Below are 15,581 nucleotides of genomic sequence, written 5' to 3'. Positions count from 1 at the left end.
TTAATTGGGAAGGCAAATAGGGCCTATTAAAATTTAAACTCAAGACTTCCAACTTTGATACCATATGATTTTTTGTTGGACTCCAGCTAACTATTTTAAAAACTCAAATTGCTATATGAAGGCGAGATCAAGAATCAAACACTTTTGTCCTTTTAGAGCTCACATGGATCACAAGTGAGCATTTATCATAATGGTTGATGGGATAAATTGTTTCAAAATATAGCATTTTGCATTATTATTTAGTGCACAATCAATAGAGTTCAAGTGATTGCTCCTCATATGTGTTATAAATCCATTACCAGACTGTGTAGAAAGTGTTTTTCACCATCTATGTATATATTGATTAACTTGTGGGAATGCCTAGCAAAGAGCCGATACATTTACTAGGGGAGGTCACCAAGAGAGAACCCAAGTTCAAGCCAAGCTTGCCCATATAACTAGTTGGAATGGCTTCACTTGAAAGGTTAAATCAATGAGTCATGAGTCAACTAAAATTATCAACTCTTTCACCCACACACTAATTATCCAATATGAGGCTTTTATGACTCAATTCACACACATATCTTAATAAATTCCTCTCATGTGTTAGCTTAATGTGATGTTTGCTCCCTTTTAATCTGAGTATCCATCTACATCAAGATGTCTCAACTTGAATCTCCACAATGTTGGATGTGAAGACCACAATAACAATAATGCCCACCTTCATCCCTGGTCTATTTCACCTTGGTCTAACAATGGGTGTTGTCATCGGGACCACATTGGTGAGATTCCTCTCTCGAGATATTTACCAAACATTGAAACAAATTGGGAGCTCACCAATCAAACATTCACTCTTATATCACTTGTTGGAAGCACGGAATAGAGGTTCGATACATTTTTTTTGGGAGATCGTCAAGGAAGAGATCAAATATGAATCTGTCAAAATCTCTAACTAGACTAATCTTCACTTAAAAAACTTAAGCCAATAAACTATAGACTAATTATGATTTAAAAAAATTGCCCCATCGCCACACCAATTCTCTTAATATGTTATTTCTAACGTTACTCCTGCGTGCATATCAACAATAATCCTTCTTTTTCAATGTAATTTTTGAAAAATAAAAATGCTGGGATTTTAATCACCTAACACAGGACGGGAGCAGGATAGTGTCTGAGGAAGTGATCATGAAGCCAAGGTACATGTACTTTGAGCTTGGAAAACACGCCAGATGATCTCCTCTTGATTGGGGATATTGATCCAAGCAATCCCCTCATATCTTTTGAAAACTGAAAGGACCTTTTTTTATAGCTTGGGTCAATTTGCTCCTGTTTTAGGATCTAGATAACATCATACACTATCGTTATGATTTGTCATAGTCTAGTCTTTTGCAGAAGAGGCAGCTATCTTTGGTCAACTTAGAAGTAATTGCAAAATAGTGCTTTGTTTATAGTCAGTCCAACTGGTGATTATTAGCCTATCCCTTTACCGGTATAATCCATTAGTATACCCATTGTTACAAATTACGAGGGCAGTATCTACGAATTTCTACCATAACCACCGTCGCCATCGCTGTTCACCACCGCCCGCCTCCATTCTCCACCATCCCACTACTATTTCAAATGTAACAACAGTCCGTCGCCGCCGGTCTATCTCATCCACCTACTACCACTTAGCACCTTCGCCGCCATTATTGCCACCTCGATTTTCACCACAACCCTCTTTTCGACAAGAAATATTAAAGTAAAAAATTTGTGGAATCACTATCTGCTGCGTGGAGAAATTAAGCCGGTGGAGTATGATGTTAATCATATTTGATAACTTAACAATACCGCTGTGTGTACTACATAAAAATCCTTTAATTACTTGTTGAAAAACATCTCTATTAAAATAAACAGATTTATTCATTGATTTAGATCACTCAACTAAGTGACATTTTTTTTTTCTTGGTTGAGGAATACAAGATGCTTCAAACTCCAAAGGTATTTTCCATAACAGACAAGACCAAAGGAAGCCCTTTTTCGCCCAGAAAAAACTTTTAAATTGGAACCTCTTCATTGAAGTGGAAGTCTTTTCTTCTTGATAATCTTGAAGTACGGGCGTGGAGATCCGATTATTTGAAGATCCATATCATGTTCCAATTATGTACAGGCACAAGTTACTTTAGTATAGAGCTTTTAAAAGGATGACCTTCACTATCTGAATTAGAAGTCTCAGCCACCTTCACTTAGTTTTGCTATTGACAAATTCTTCTGAGTTGATCAACTACAGGACAAGAAATAGTTGAGGACAACGCTACGTCCCCATCACTTCTCTTTTACGAGTGCCAATCGATTTCATTGATCAATTTATGAGAGTTTCGACTAAGATTCCAACTATGTATTAAACAAATGGCCCAAAGTACTTTTTAATAATGCGGTATTCATGAAAAACTTTAGTACCCATTTAATCCCCATTAGATATAATAGTCCTAACAAACGGTCAATTTAGATTTGGATCACGTTCAACACTACATCAAAATTAACCCGAATCATAATATTAGTTACGTGATAATTTTATACGATGTTTAATACTCCTGAAAGCATATTATTTAAAGACCATATATAGCCAAACATAAAAAGCAAAGTTTAGTTGGACAATGGGACGCCCAATAAAGAACAGATAAGAGTTACTTTGAGGTGCCAAAAGAAAGTCTTGCACTGTCATCTTCCTTATTTTTGAAGTGGTCCTATCTTTCTACATAAAGCAATGTTGGGGATGTGGACCATTGGGGTTCCTTTTTAATCGGATCATCAATGTCCATATTCAACTATTAATGGAAAATGAGGATAATAATCTTCTTTTTTAAAAGAGGCATGTTTTGTCAAACACTAGTCCAATTACCACTCCTCCACTTGTTAAATTTAGCCCATGGATATACGCTTATAGGCGTAGATGCATGTGCCCCTGAATGTGTATCGTGAATTATACGCTTGAAGATTCAAATTTTCTATACTATTAAGTGATGACCTAATAAGGTAATGAGTTTTCATTTAGGTGTGTTGGGTGTCAGATGTCTCTTTGATCTTACATCGCCAAGTATGATTTAATGTGTTAGTAGATAAGTCTCACACATTCTCAAACTAGCATGGTAGTTCTGAACCCGTGCCGGCGTGAGTGAGCTACAACCAAGCTAGAGTATTATGCGTTGGCACGATGGGCTCATGTGAGCCGTTTATATTGGTTTTGATAAGTTAGTCACGGAAGAGGTGCTGCTTATTAGCTATAAAATATATTTCTAGTTTCCCATTGCCCATGTATTTATGAAATGTTATACTAGTAGATAACTCTTGTACAACTTAAAACTAGCACGATGCATTTTAAGCTGTGTGGGAGCAGATGAGTCGTGATTGGAGAACTATATCAAGTTGGCCACATCGCCAATAAACTTGCTTACGCTTTTGTCCTCTCTTATCTCACTTTACTTTTTGAAAGCACTTCTTATAAACATTAACCTGTCGAAATTCATCAAATTGTAATTTTTTTTTCCTTTTTATAATCTAAGGACGTGATAAGGGAAATCCGACTATCTAGAGATATTTCAAACACCCTCCAAGATCATGAACCAATTAAATCCAGAGCTTTTGCTTGTGTAGGTAGCTGTGACCTAGAGCATTTTATGCATCGTTAAGATACATGATGCCGTAGATACTTCTACCATGCTAAAATACTATCTTCTCATATAAGGACGGGAGCAAGATCGTATCCTTTGGGAGGCCAACATGAGAAATTTTGCCTATGATTTCAAAATGGTTATTTCTCTCTTGAGTTTTTCACATATAAAGTTCGCACTAGATCCATCCTTGTTGTTGAGTCACTATCTTGCAAAGTCTAAGTACCGTCGTAGTATGAGCTTGCCAATTACTCAGCAAATCATGAGAAAGTCATAGACACATTTTAAAGATTACATTCCCGTCTACTAAAGTCGATCACTACGTATTAAGTTTTATAAGTTTTCTTATATTTTTTTGACAATATAATAATAAATTCGGGTGGAACTAAACAATGCGGTACCATCAAAGAATCTAAATAATCTCTCTACAAATTGACCTAATAAAAAAATGTAAGACAAGAAACTTCCTGGAAGCTTCGTAGTTGCTGGAATCCAATATCATAGTGTATAATTTATTAATTTAGTGATTAGTGACTGGTATATAGTACTAGGCGTTAATTATTCAATGATATAAGTATGATGTGACCTATAGAGATTAGTAATTGCCTTTAAATTTAGTAGTTTAAGCTTAGAATTCATTGCACCGTTGTTACGGTAGGTGTACTCGTTCGATTAGGATTGCCGCTGGATTGAATCGACTATTGGATAATGAAATTTGCGCTTTTTAAAGTGATTTTTTTTTTTTTTTGTAAATTAGTGGTTTTTTTTTTCATTTCACAATTAACCTGGATAATGATTAAAAAATAGAGAATTATCAATTCATAGGAAAAATTACTCCCACGTGGCATTATCTCAATGGGGGAGTTATAGAGAAAAATATTATTATGTGAAAGGGTGGCTTCTAGGAGGTAGAGTCATGGATGTTTCCTATCAATGAACCTGTCCCACCCCATCGTCATGTAATTTATTTCATTAAGCTAATTTATATTATTACTGATAACTTCTCAGCCGACATTATTTATCAAGAGATTGGAGATTGCTCTTATCTTATATTTTAAGAGAAGATCAGACAATTGAAAAGTATATAAATATTGTAAAGGATGTGTCATACTAAACGTTAAATTGAAGTTTTTAATTTTCACAAAACAATAAGAACCCAGTGACACGTGTACATTGTCTAGTCGAAATAAATATTGATCTTCCTTAAAATATATATATATATATATATATATATATATATATATATCTACGATAAAATTGAGACCACCTAATTTAAAATTTAAAATTGTCGGCCTGATGCGAAATTTATATATTCTTACCAAAATTTTCTTCCACTAGCATGTGTAAGGCCATATTTTTCCAATCATGTGTATCATTTTGTGAAAGTGGAGTGACATAAACGTGCTAAAGGACCTTTGCTAATGGTGAAGGAGTAAACCTTTTTAGTAATGGAGGTTGGGTGGTTAGATAGAAGATGGCTGGCCAAACACCAATGAAGTTTGAGTCACTTGGTCCAGAAAGGTGGGCTTCGAAGTCAATAATGTAGGCAGAGAAAGACACAAGTAATCTCTTCAGCAGTTTGTTTGGGAAAAAAATAAAATAAAAGAGGAAATGGTGAACTAATTTACTTTTGGTTTGTTTTGTCGGCTATTATTCTCTTATAACTCCAAGACTGAGTTTGGTCACAATCAATAAATTGGATAGGGCAGAACAGCATAATAAATCTGATCAGATTCCTTATATTCAATCTTTCCTTTGGAAGACCATCGGACAACCTTATACATTTCTATATCCTATTCAGAGTACCCAGATTTGGACTGGTGCAAGTAAAACAAGTCAAATGAACAACTTAAGAAGTAGAAATCGAGCTAGGAAAAACTAAACAAATCGAGATAATGAAAAATATAGAAGACATACCTTAGTTTTCTTTCTAATGACAACTTACATGTCTCTACTTTCGCATATACCAATTACATGCCTCTAAGCATAACCCCAAATGGCCTCTCCTTGCAAACTTATTTTAGCCTCTTTCTAAGGTGGGTGGTTAGATCTTTAGTTACTTTGAGAGTTTTGGGTGAGCACAAGAATTTAGGGTTTGGATTTGGAGTTTTTTGTAAAGAAAATGACATTTTTAAAAATGAGTACACATGGATAAGTGGTACGAAATTGTAAAGTAGTTTGAAAGATAAACTCAACTATATATTGTGTATTGTCAAATTATGTTTCAAATTTGAGCATTGAACAAAAACCTGATTTGATGTTAATTAGAGATTTGGAGGATTGTTGTTATTTTTGTTGCTTGATAAATATAAAACAGGACGGATTGTTGTTATTTTTGTTGCTTGATAAATATAAAACAGGACATAACCTTCCTATTGCAGCAAATCAAACCAAATAGTTAGAGAAGTATGGAAAAGGAAGTTTCCGTCACGTTAGGCCAAACTTGCTGATTTGGGCTTACTTTCTTTATGATGAGTTTGTGTGTTTCCTTATTTTTTTTGGTCATAAGCTTCCTAACGCAACCAGTCAAACCAATTATATAGAAAACTCGTTAGTTTGGGGCTTTAGTTGATGTGAACTGAGTGTTGATTGTCTTGTGCGTGTGTCGTGACTTCAAGAAAAGTGGCTATGATGTTCGAGTAATTACGTGAGGTTAGATACTGTGATTTTTTGTATAATTTAGGGTTGGGAAACACTTAAGTGCATAAGAGATTGTAACTCTCTAAATTTTTTTTATTGTTTTATGGATTGTATGATGCTAACTCTCTCCGTGGATGAGATCCTTCAAGCCAGACGGTGAAGTTGAGTGAAGAGTAGTTTGGAGGTGGAAATAGTAGTGGATCTGGCGATGAAGGAGACAAACCAAAGAGAGCTAGAAAGAGTGGGCTTGATACTCTAGTGAGCTCAGGTGGTGTGATCTAGATATCAGGGGAGATTGTGTTGGACAAATGAGATTTTTGAAGATTTTTATTTTATCTTGAATTGCACCAAACATTTGATGAAATTTTCTACAAATCCAAGGATATTTGGAGGATTTTTAATCCAATCTTATCCTATTCTATTCAAATTAAATCCGAATGACCAAATGCAGCATTAAATGCTTTTTGAAGGACCTATTAGAGTAATCCATTAGAAATGCACGGAATCTTTTCGTTGTTTGCAATATTTTCCCTTATTTGGTTATGGTTATATACGTAGTCTTTCACTAGCCTAGGTTTTTTTAATACGTCTATATACATTAGTTTATCCATTTACTACGTGAATGCCATGCATATTCATACTTCACTCACGTTTCTAGAATTGCATGTGAGCAAAATGTCTTGAATTCAATATCTCACACGTGTTTTCGCCAATAAGGTACTGATTTAGATAACAAAAAGATTTGCTTCTTTCGTGGTTGTGTTGTTCTGGATCCAAAAATTGATGGAAATAGTTTAAAAGTAAAATTCTGAAAGCATCAAGCTGATATGGGGGAGTGCGCTCTAAGATCACGCCGAGTTGGGTTAGTTGAGATACGCAAAAATTGACCTTGACACCAGCTTATCCAAACACCAAAACAAATATTGCCAATTAAAATGGAAGGATAATACGAACACAAACATATAATGGCATATATCGTATATCAAAATGGCAATAGTGTAGGGAAAATTGACGCAAAAATCATGAGGCTAGCAATTCAGTCAAAAACTTTTCAATTTGACCAATATAATTTTAAGTTTTTTGATGATTTTCCAATGTAATCCATCCAACTAAATTAGGTTGGAAAACACTAAATTGACTATTCAACTGACCATCCTACATGACACATTTGTGATTTGACATGTTCAATCCATCTCAAAACAACATTGTTTTGCAAAATTTCGTTACTATTTTGCCTTTTCCTTTTCCTCACTATTCAACTTCATGGGAAGAGTTGTTGGGGTCATCAGGGCCTTGACAATGGTTGATGATCCTCACTTAGGTTTGCCTTCGAGGGTCAGGGCCCTCAATTAAATCTGGGCAAGGGCCTACAAGCCCTTGCCAGTGATAGGAAACTTCAATGGACATCCAATACCTTGGCCTTCAAGTGTGTGCCTGTGAATTGAAGAGTGACCGAGAGTGTTGCCAAATTTGAGAGCCCTTTGTGTACGTAATTGGAAAGAGCAGTCAAGTGTCATGGGTTGACAGTTTCCTTGGCCACGGAACAACTCATGTGGCGCTTGACAAGTGGAATTTGCCAGGCCAACCTTCCTTCTATAGCTGTTCTAGCGAACAATACGGTGAATAGCTTCTCTGTATGAGATCGTACCACGCCTAGCTTTGCTTGGACATCTAGTCCATCGAATGAGATAGTAGATTTCTTTAGCCTCAACAACTGGTTTCGGCTTACCATGGCCTCGTCAAGAGAGTGGCATCAGCTCCCAACTAGTTTGTGCATGGGAGGCCAATCCTACTTTTAGAGCTCCTAAGTGATATAATCCTTCCATCTTAGAACTCTTAGCACTAACCGTCCTGACGCCACTTCCATGGACCAGTTGTGTTTGTCCCCTCTGCCTCCTCACTTTTCACTTGATAACTCTAAGCACCACTCACAAGTGTCACGAGTACAGGAGAATTCACGGACCGTGAAATTCTCCCCCACTCAATTTTGCAATGCCCTCATTGTGATCTATTTTGTCGCTTCCTTGCGTCCCTTAATCATCGATGTGCCACTTTCGGGATTTCACATCAAATGGTCACACTCGCCCAACAAAACAGGTTTTGCTCCATTGGGAGCCTCTTTTGATCTCAATTGTTCGGGCCATTCTCGGTCGCTTGCACTTTTTTTGGCAAGTGTGGCATTTTATGCCAACCGCACCTTTTGGCAGCACCATTTTTGCCAACTAAGCATCTTGACCCCAGCAAACCAAATTGATGTTCTTCATGTTCAATTAGCGGCGATAGAGTTTTCCTTGTATTTGTTCAATCCTAAGATAAGGCAACATTTGTACTTTTCCAATAATTGGTATAACAAGATGGTTTTGTCAACCTAAAAAAGTCATAGGAGGTTTTTATTAACAATCTTCCCATTTTTTACAATGAAAAAACTATCTATAACTATGCAAAAAAAGAGGCGCGGACACCTGGAGTGCCAAAACTTGGTATGATGGGACACTTAAATGCCAAAAGTTCAGAAAGATATACTTAAGTATCAAAATCAGAGCAAAATAAATCAGTTAAGTGCTAGTGGCTAGAAAATCCAGCCAAAATACTGATGTGGCATTTTTTCGATAAGAAGTACAAACGACATTGTTTTGCACATTGATGTGGCTAGTAAAGCGAAAACGTTGTCGTTTTGCATGCTGATATAGCTAAATGATATTGTTTTGCCTTGGATTTGAATTTTAATATAAATATTAACTAAATTAAATTAAAAAAAAAAAAGAAGTTGCAAAAGGCATTGGGTGAGGGCTATCTCCACTGTCATCGGGAAGGGCTAGCAATGGTGGGGAGGTGGCGGCGAGGGCTTGCACAATCCTCGCCTAACGCTTTCTGCAACTTTTTTTTTTTTAAGTTTTAAATTTGATTTAATTAATATTTATATTAAATTTAAATACAACCCAAAACAGTGTTGTTTTGGGTCTTTTTGCTGACTCAGCTCTTTGGCAAGCCACGTAAACAAGTTATATTATTAAAAAAATGTCGCGTAGGATTTCTAGCACCCTTTGCCAGAATTGTCACTTAAATATCTCATTTTTCAAAGAAAGTGACACTTATATATACTTTTTGTAACTTTTGATACTGAAGTGTCTCTCGTGTCAAGTTTTAGCATTTGCTCTGTATTTTTGGCTACAAAAAGTAATTGGATTGATTGAAAAGGTGGATATTGCAAATAAGGTAGATATTCCATTCCTCGCTTAATTAATAAGAAATTTAATACGATAAACAATTGAGATTGTCTCCATAATTTGATATAGCCATTTAAAGTAAGAGACAAATGGAAGCAATGTTATTAGCGCTAAACATGGGCTTCTGTAGAAGAATAACTCTTTGAACAGGTTAAGTCATGGATAGAAGTAGAGTGTAGAAGGCACTAACCAAGATGAATAGTATTTTCTGCCAATTGAATGTTCCGCTGATTTGATGGTCATATTCCAAGTATACAAGTCTTAAATATCCCAACTATCTAAAATGTGAGTTGAATTGTATCAAATATCAAACTATATCAAGTTGTTATTTCTCTGCATTGCATATCAAAATTGCAAATCAAACATTCTCCCATTTTTTTGTTATAATTGAAAAGAAGTATGAAAGAAAAGGTCCAAGCTCCATTGACAATCCAACTAGTTAGAGGTTATACTTAGTTAGCATATCATTTAAACACCATCAAACCACTGAGCTAATAGGGACTTAGCAAAAGGTTTAACAAAAACAAAGAAACTGAAGAGCACATGTCTGAATACTAAGGCTAGGCCTATCAAGAAAGCTAAAAGGTATAACCCTTATGAACTGCGCACTCATATGCAAGAGGGGATAAATGAAACTCACCTTATGAACACACCGATTCTTGAGGTAGAGGAGTCTGGAAGTTGGGCTGTGGTGGCTAGCCCTAATAAGTCACCAATAGATAAATGAAGCTAGTAAGTTGCAACTGTCAGGGTCTAGGCAATCCTCTAATAGTTCAAGCACTAAGGGCCTTCGTGGCTCAAGAAAAGCCCGGCATAGTTTTTTTTTTTTTTTATATTTTTATGGAAACCAAAAATTGGGAAGCAATGCTTCAACGGCTCCAGAAGAGGTTGAAATTTCCAAGTTGTCATGTTAAAAACCCTATTGGCTTGTCTGGTGGCTTGGCGGTGTTATGGAATGATCGAGTTTCTTTGAGTGTGGACCGTTAGATTTTGGGTTTTATTGATATGATATGCACAGATGTGGAGTTTGACATACCAATGCGTCTCACATGCCTTCATGCACCAGCGGTGTATCAATAGAGACAAACCTTATGGGCAGACCTGCGACAAATTAGCCATTATAACACCTTACCGTGGGTGTGCACTAAAGATTTTAATGAGATAATCTATCATTGGGAGAAAGTTGGTAAGCGGCTAGCAGAACCACATCGAATGCACTCATTTTGTGAATTTTTAAATGATTGCTCTCTGATGGATGTGGAAAGTAAGGGTTGTGCATTCACGTGGGTCAATAATGGAGATGGAGATGATTTCATCAAAGAAAGGCTGGATCGGGTGCTATGGACTATGGATTAGCGCCTAAATTTCCCAGAAGCTGAAGTTTTTGCCTTACCTGCTCTGGGTTTTGACCACAGCCTGCTACTGTTAAACATTGAAGTAATCCTAGTTTGAACAAAGAAAGCATTTACCATAGAAGCTTTTTGGCTACAAGATAAAGAGTGTTGCATGGTCATTACAGCTTCTTGGGCATCCTTACAAGCGATTGCCTCAGCACTACCCAAAAAGTTAAAGGCTGTCTCTGCGACTTTCGCTAGCTGGAGTTGATCGAAATTCTCTCAGGGCCATCATCAAATTCATGAGGTGAAATAGCAAATTCAAAGTCATATGAATCAACCTAATGGCCCTTATGACAAAGTGCAGGTTACTTGACTAAAAGAGGAAATACAACAGTTATGGCAATAGGAGGAACAATATTATGCAATGCAATCAAGGATTAACTATTTTCGATGGGGGGACAAAAACACCAAGTTTTTCCATGCCACCACTAGACCAAAAGAGACTGAAGAAGATGACGATGGAATTCTTAAAAAATTTGTATAAGTCAGTGGGACATCACGACTATGGGCCTATCTTGGCACAATGTCCTCAAGTGGTAACAGAGGAGATGAATACTATCCTAATAGCCACGATCACTTGAGAGGAAGTACAACGAGCAGCTTTCCAATTGGGGGCCACTGAAGCTCCTGGGTCTGATGGATTGAACAAACTTTTTTACCAACATCATTGGGATAGTCTACAGGAAGACATATTCCTTTTAGTGCAAGAGTTCTTTACCTTAGGAGTGATGTAATCAGATTTTAACAAGACAATTATTTCCCTGATTCCCAAAGTACCGCACCCATAAAGTCTTGATCAATATCGTCCAATCAATCTATGTAACTTTGTCTACAAAATTATATCCAAGGTGCTAGCCAACCTTATGAAACCATGGTTACCTGAGTTGATATCAATGGAGCAATGTGCTTTTGTGAGTGGCCGAAAAATCCAAGACAACATATTAGTGGTCCAAGAGGTACTCCATCAACTCAAGATTAGGAAAAGAAAGAAGACATTTCCGGCCGTACTGAAGTTAGATATGCAAAAGGCCTATGATAGGGTGGAACCAGATTTCCTAGAAGACTACCTTCTCCAAATGGGATTCCATGCTATTTGGGTACAATGGGTGATGCAATGCATTACAACGGTCTCCCTTAGCGTCAAATTTAATGGTGAACCCTTAACTACTCCTATCCAACAAGAGGGCTCAAATAGGGGGATCCTCTATCTCCATACTTATTCATTCTGGCGGCGAATGTCTTATCTACATTGATCAAACAAGCTGTGGACATGGGAAACATCAAAGGAATCAAATTAAATAGGTGGTGTCCTACCCTATCTCATCGGTTTCTCTCAAACGATGCTATCTTTTTCTTAGATGGGAAACTCCAGGAATGCCAGAATTTAGCAAATGTACTAAATCAATACTGTTTCGCAACGGGACAAGCTGTGAACCGGAATAAATAAGAGATTTTCTTTAGTAAAGCTTGTCTTGTTAAGTTATAGGAAAACTTAGCGAGATAATTCAAAGTTCCTGTGATTGCAAAAACTGGAAAATACTTAGGTATACCATCTGATTAAGGGGGCTCTAAAAAGGAGATGTTTGCCTAGATTTTGGGTAGAGTAAATTCAAGTTAGAAGGGTGGAAAGAGCATATAATTTCTAAGGGTGGTAAGGAAACACTGATAAAGACAGTCGTACAAGCACTTCTGCAGTATGCCATGTCTATTTTTAAAATTTCAGTGTCTATTTATAAGTCCCTCGAGCAGAAAATTGCAAGATTCTAGTGGCAAAATCATTGCAGCAAATCTAGCATTTATTGGAAGAAATGGGACATACTCAAAAGCAGAAAGGACACCGGGGGACTTGGCTTTCGAGATCTCCTTACTTTCAACAAAGCTTTACTGGGAAAATAGGCGTGGTGACTAATCCAACACCCATCCTCCTTATGGAGCAGAATTTTCAAAGGTTTATATTTCCTTTCTAAGGAATTTTGGCATGCTGAAAAAGGAGCTAGACCATCCTAGGGTTAACAAAGTATACTGATTGGCAGGGATTCAATATTGAATCAACTCCAATGGTCAATCGGTGATGGGCAAAAGATTAGAATTCAAGAAGATAAATGGCTATCCAAAGGTATCATAGGCGGGCCTGCACCTAGAGGAGAACCTGTGAAGGTGGCGGACTTTATTACTCCGGAACAAAATATATGGAATGTTCCTCTACTTTGCAAAAGTTTTGATGATCAGACCATTGAGAAAATTCTAACCTTTTAGCTACGAACCCACTCCACGGTTGACCAACTCTTTTGGAAAGGGATGCAAAATGGCATGTATACAGTAGAGAATGGATACCACTATATTAGATCTACAGAAAACAATGCCACTCACAACCACGCCTCTTCATCCTTTCAAACCCTAAAGAAATTGTGGAACAAGCTCTGGACCATGAAGACAGCCCTTAAACTACGGATATTCATGTGGTCCTTATGCCACAATGCATTGTCCACAAAGGATAATCTATATCACAGACGAATCATTCCAGATCCAATATGTCAACTATGCCAAGCCCAACTACCAGAAATAACAGAACATATTTTTCTATTATGCCTATGGATAAAAAAAGGCAGTTGGTCACACCCACATGTTAAGATCAAGATTCCATCATATAGTGTAAATCAAATAGATGCCTGGCTTGCAGATCTGATCGAGAGTAGAGATCTCTTACTTGATTTGGAGATGCTTGCATCCATCTTGTGGTAGATTTGGAAGGCCCAAAATCAGTTTGTTTTCAGGCAGCTGCACCCGGATCCAACACAGGTGGTGGAAGTCGCCCTTGCAAATGCAAGGATCACACGTTGTTGTGACAGGATGCAGTTGAGTTCTAGGTCGCAACCAGCAAATCCCGAGCAGGTGTGGCGCCCACCAGAGCCTGGAGTTGTGAAAATCAACATCGATGGGGCTTATCCAATAGCAAGCAATGAAGGTGCAGTGGCATGTGTGTGTCATGATCACTTTGAAAAGCTAATCGACAGTTCCACCAGTAGCATCACAGCTTCTTCAGCACTACAGATAGAGGTACAGCGCTTAACCTCACTCTCAAATATTTGATGCAAAAAGGGAAGTAACAAGAACACCTACTACTAGAATCCGACTGTCTGATCCTTGTGGATGCTTTGCATCAACCTAGCTCGATGCTGTGGGAAAGCTGAGCCTTGTTTGTTGAATGCGTGGCGCTGCTCCCCTATTTCCCTAATCTTTGAATTCAGCATTGCAGAAGAGAGGCCAATCACATAGTTGATTGGGCCGCTAAAGCCCATGGGCACCGAAGCCTTCCACCAAATTGGGCTATTTTTCCCCCTCAATCATTTCTGGACCTTGTATGCTCTAAAGCCCTAGACAAGGGTTGTTCTATTTTGCTACCTTGAATAATATACTCTGTTTTTTTGACCAAAAAAAAAAAAAAAAAAAAAAAAAAAAAAAAAAACTAGCAACTCAACATAAAAAACATACGCCATCAAAGATCAAAAGAAAAAAGAAAACTTCTGGACACCTCCTAAACATTTTAACCACTAAAACAAAACATACCAAAATAGACAACATTCAGCCGATCTTTCTCTCTTGTGTTGTCGACAGAGATTTGGACAAAAACGAGGGATCAAGGTTGGCTTGGAGAGGGTCATAACATTTCAGTGCTTATAGTCTTTGCTCGTTTCTAATTTATTAAAACCCAAAATCATTTCTAGTGGTTTGTAGTAAATCAGCAAAGTTTGCCAGCTCTTTCTTCAAGCCATTGACATCTTCCCTCAATTCAACAATTTCACGCTCCAAGTCACCACCAATCGACATGATTTCTCTTGTTTAGTAGAGGTTTCTCTCCTTCAATGGAGTTTCTTCCCTATCCCCTAAGGTGATAGCCAAACCAAACCCTAAAAACCCATGATTCTAGTCTCCATCTCTCCCAAAATGAAGAACCCACCCCGTCCACTCCCTCAAAAATAGAATACCCATTACAAACACAACACCCAAAACCCCATATACAAACCCTAAAGCACGAAAATTTCCCTAAAGAGCCCATGATTGCTGGAGAGCTACTTGATGCTCCTACTCCATCTTCGTTTCTTCAGAAATCCCAGTCACAGACTAATAAATGGAGAATCGTAATGCTCCATCCTTCAAAGCGACTGATCTCCCCTCCATCTTGTTGCTCGGAGCTCCCTCTAACCAAAACCCAGGAAAACAGACAAAGCAGGTATGTCCCCACCAAGTTCTGATTCTGCAATAGCAAGGTAGAATGGACAGTAAGGAGGAAAACCAGCTTCGTATTGCTGCTCTATGCAAGAGTTTAGGGCATTTATGGTCTGATGATGACGTGGTTGCCGTTAGGGAGGAAGCCCCAATGAATAAAATTATTGAATGCAAACATACTCTCTTTGGTAAATTACTATTGAAACCGAATGTCAACTTTCATGCTTTTTGCAACACAATGAAAAAGGCATGGAAAGTAGAATTAATGGAAATTTCCCAAAAAGAACCTGGCTTCTTCTCTTTTGTATTTGAAACTGAAGCGAACAAAGAACGGGTAATAAAATTTGGCACATGGTCTTTTGCAAGCAACTTGCTGGTCCTCAAGCAATGCTCACCTGATATACAGGAACACCATTATGACTTCTTGCACTATGATTTTTGGGTCCATATTATTGGATTGC

The sequence above is a fragment of the Eucalyptus grandis genome, chromosome 4, assembly GCF_016545825.1.
Source record: "Eucalyptus grandis isolate ANBG69807.140 chromosome 4, ASM1654582v1, whole genome shotgun sequence".
Lineage (NCBI taxonomy): Eukaryota > Viridiplantae > Streptophyta > Magnoliopsida > Myrtales > Myrtaceae > Eucalyptus > Eucalyptus grandis.
The sequence above is the reverse complement of the archived record's forward strand: the minus strand, read 5'-3'. Positions refer to the sequence as shown.